Genomic DNA, 4,372 nt, shown 5'->3' on the forward strand with positions numbered 1-4,372 from the left:
TTTTTACAGGAGTGGCTTTGCATTAGTTTTTCATTCCATGGGAACAATTTACAAGGTGGATTGTATAGTAAACATACAAGAAATGAAAGAAAAATGATGATATCAAAAGTAGGGTAACAAATAACTAATTCAAGCAAAAAAGATACAAAGGATTAAAAACAACATGTAGAATGTTGTGAATGATGAACTATAAAGGGTTCCCCACCTATGCATTGTAATTTCCTACTATTTCTCTGCAATATCTCGTGGAGAATCAATTATGGAATGAAGGTGTGACTACTCCACCTTATCTGACGTTTTAAGGGAAAACTTGTGAATTTTGATGCTTGATTATTTGTTATTTGGAAGGATGGGGGCATGTGGTCAATGTTGACCATGACACCCACAAAGTGGCTGTCTAATTCACTGGGAAAAAAATGTATATTCAAAAGGCATATATTTTGGCCTATTACTGTGTATTGCTACCATGGTTGATCTTTGTTATGCTAGCCCCCATTTTGACAAAGGATAATTCAAATGATAGAAATTTCCTATCTATTATTTTCAATTGTGTACCTTTTCTGTGGCCATTGCAACATTCCTTGGTTCAAGCATGTCCAATTTCATAACTCTTTATGTAGTTGATTGTTACTCATCTTATCTAGTACCTTTATTTAAGAACTTTTTAAATATGAACTCTCAAGTATTCATGGGAAAATGATCTTAAAGAAACCCCATTTCTATGAGTGAAAGGAATGTGCCTCATTCATTCAAGGATACTGGAGAAGCAAAAGCTCAGTGTATTTATTTCATATCTCACCTTTAGTCGCGACAAAGTCAAGAGTACCATATTGCATCCTAGACTTGCTAGAATATGGTATTATGTTGGCATGCAAAACAATGGTGATGATTATTGAGAAGTCTGCTTTTTTGCAATGGTTGTCATTCATATCTCTTTAATCCCCCAATCCTTAGATCCAAGCATGTAAGACTTTTGTTATAGGTTTCCCCACTCGAACTCCAAATATAAACCTTTTGATATTCTTTCACTCAAATGTTGTAGAGGATCTGTGATAATAATTTGGAATTGTTTCCAGACTTATTGCTTCTTAAATGTTGCTATTGGCACAAGAATGCCCCTATGAATGGATCAATAATGAAAAATCAAATCATCATTGTTTGAGGAAGGAGCAGGAGAAATTCCTTTTCCCGGGTGGAGGTACAATGTTTCCAAAAGGAGTTGGTGAATATGTGGATCATATAGAAGAGTTGGTCCCAGGAATGAAATATGGAATAGTTCTAGCTGCACTTGATATTGAATGTGGGTTAGGTAACATTCTAACTAGTGTCAATAGTTTTACCAAAATGAATCCAGTATTTGATACCTTTCCGAGTTTGTATTGTCGATTGCACAATGTAGTAAGGTTATGAAGGAAGTATACTCCATAAACAACAACAACGAATCTAGAGTCAAGTTAAACTAATGGATGCACCATCAACACACATGGATGATTCACCTTATGATGTTCATTATACCTGAGAGTCTGAGACATCCAGATTATCAAAAGAAAGCTAACATAAATTTTCATGTCAGAAGCAAGAGGATTAATAAGAATTGATCTAAAGTTAATTTTCTATGCATCATTTTACTTTACATAACATCTAAACCTGATCTTGAGCTATGTTTAATAGTAAAAATTCTATTAGAGAGACATTTCTCTTCCCTCCTACTAGCTGTGACAAGGTGGGTTTATACAATTAGGCCTCAGTGAACATGTTGACATGGTAATTAAAAAAGAATAGCTACAGAATTACATGTACTTTCTAGAAGTTGATTCCCAGATATCCTTGCATCTAGTATTCATTAATCTATCTGCAATTTCTATTTCTTGCCATGATATGTATATTTATGTATCTTACATGATAAAGATCAAAATAATTTACTTAACGTAAATTTTCATAGTTATGTTATTTGAATATGACTTGTGAGATCTATTATATAAGTATACATGTCATTGTTTATATAAGAGAATACTTTCTGTCCAGGTTTCCAGTTGGGGTGGTAATTTTTTTGACCGTAAAATTATTACAATGTCACTAGCGCTCAGAGAGAATCATGAAGAGCAAGTGCAGTTTTCACTTGAACAGGGTATTCCTACAATGTTGTGTATCATCTCTACACAACAGCTTCCTTATGCATCCAATGAATATGACATGGATCACTGCTCTTAATGTCTCATTCCATGGACAAAAATCTAATATGTTTGACGATACCTTCTAAATTTTCGTTGTGTTCTAGATTGTGTAATGGCTCAGGAGTACTCAAATTAACATGGATAAAATGAGCACAACAATTTGCAAATCATTATTTGTTAAAAATAAATATAGTTTCATTCTTATTGCGCAATCAATGTGAATAACCAGAGACGTGAGTATAAGTGCTATTGTAACTAAGTGTAGGGGACTTCCACCCAGCTCCCAATCAGTTTCTTATTCTTATTCTTCAATACTTTCCTAAATAAAAAATATTTCATTCCCTTTTCCTTATTTATTGAATAGAAATTTTCATATTCATTTTTGATTTGATTGTTATAGTTTAGGAAGGTGTACATACTCTATTTCTTTGGATTTGAAGTAGTGATTTTTTATGAGAAAACACATGTTCTTAACCATTAACCCCATACTAATTATTTAATTAAAGTACTTACAATTATTTTAATTTCATTTATTTATTTAGTTTTTAGTATTTATTTCAATTCAATAAAATGTTATGGCTATGAAGCATTTTAGATTGATATTCCTATTTAGTTTAGTGGGTTTTGTTCACTGATTTAGTAAGAGAGTGATTTTATGAAAAAAAAAATTTCCCTGGAAGACATAGGGAACATGATCCAACTAAGGTGTTTGAATTAGTTTCATTTTATCAAAATTATCCTTGATTGCTCTTCAATTCTTTAAATTTTATGGGAGCTTGGTAGCTATTTGTTGAGTGAAGTTCTGTTGATGCAGGTAGAGAATACCTTATGGAAATAGATCAAGTACTGCAACCAGGAGGCTTCTGGGTCCTATATGGAGCACCAATAAACTATGAAAATATATGGCATTGGTGGAACACAACAATAGAGGAGCAGAAGGCTAACTATGATGCCCTTCAAGGTCTTTTGAACAGGATGTGCTATAAACTATACAATGAAAAGGATGAAATTGTTGTATGGCATAAATCTTTGGACAATGGTTGCTACAATACCCATGAAAAAATAGTTTACCCCCCTAAATGTGATGACAACATTGAACTAGATGCTACCTGGTATGTTCCCATGAGGTCTTGTGTAGTAAAACCAAATCACAACTTCAAGTGGTTAGGAGTAGGATAGACTCCAAAGTGGCCACAACATTTGAAGGTAGCCCCAAAGTGGGTCCATACATTTTTTGGGGCAATGACGGTGCTTTTAGAAATGATACAACTCAATGGGCGGCGCGTGTTAACCATTACAAGGCAGTGGTACCTGTTATTGGAACATATAAAATAAGAAATGATATGGATATGAACACTCTTTATGGGGGTTTTGTTGCAGCACTGATAGATTATCTTATGTGGGTCATGAATGTGGTCTTCTCTTATGGTATAAATACCTTGAATTTTATTTATGACTAAGGACAAATTGGTACATATAATGACTGGTGAGTTTCTTTCTCTTGCTGGTTTGATTAGGAAATCTAGTGTGCTTAGCACCATTATCTTTGCTAATACTTGAGGCTTGTGTTGTTCAGGTGTGAGACATTTTTAACCTATCCAAGAACATATGATCTCCTACATGTTGATGGTATTTTCAATGCAAAAAGTCATAGGTAGGTACAAAATTTTCTATCTAGTGGTGCTAAATGTTGGTTTTTTAATCCCGATGACATTGAATGAGGAAATAATACATTTGCTTATTGATTATGTGTATTTTGTGAAACAGATATGAGATGAAATATGTGTTATTGCAAATGGACTGTATACTAAGACCTGCTGGCAATGTCATAATGCGTGAATGACCCAATTTTGTCAATAGTGTCAAGAATATAGCCACATGAATGATATGGAATTGCCACTAGAGGGACACTGAGGATGCTAAGAATGGGGATGAAAACTTCTCATTTGTCATAAAAAGGGTTGGAAGTCTTCAAAAGCTGCTTCTAAATGATAAATCAAACCTTAAAATTTGAAGGCCTCTATTCCTATTCTATCCAATCAATCTGGCATTAAAGTGAGTGTGTTGCTGTGAAGGTATCTATTTATAGGATGCATTTTCCAGCCATTATATATCATGTCAGTGAAATTTAGTGATCTGTTTCATTTTCCCAGGATGCCAAGTTATTTATTCCCCTGGGAGGCCTAATACTAAAGATT

At 33.8% G+C, this 4,372-nt stretch overlaps 1 pseudogene; it reads left to right on the forward strand.

The window, feature by feature from the left end:
• The first annotated feature begins 1,092 nt into the window (after positions 1-1,092).
• LOC149265153 (putative methyltransferase PMT21) lies at positions 1,093-4,166 on the forward strand (annotated as a pseudogene).
• The last annotated feature ends 206 nt before the right edge of the window (positions 4,167-4,372 follow it).

This window comes from Pinus tabuliformis, chromosome 6 (assembly GCF_031772625.1).
Source record: "Pinus tabuliformis cultivar Carrire ecotype Pingquan chromosome 6, CPIR1, whole genome shotgun sequence".
NCBI lineage: Eukaryota > Viridiplantae > Streptophyta > Pinopsida > Pinales > Pinaceae > Pinus > Pinus tabuliformis.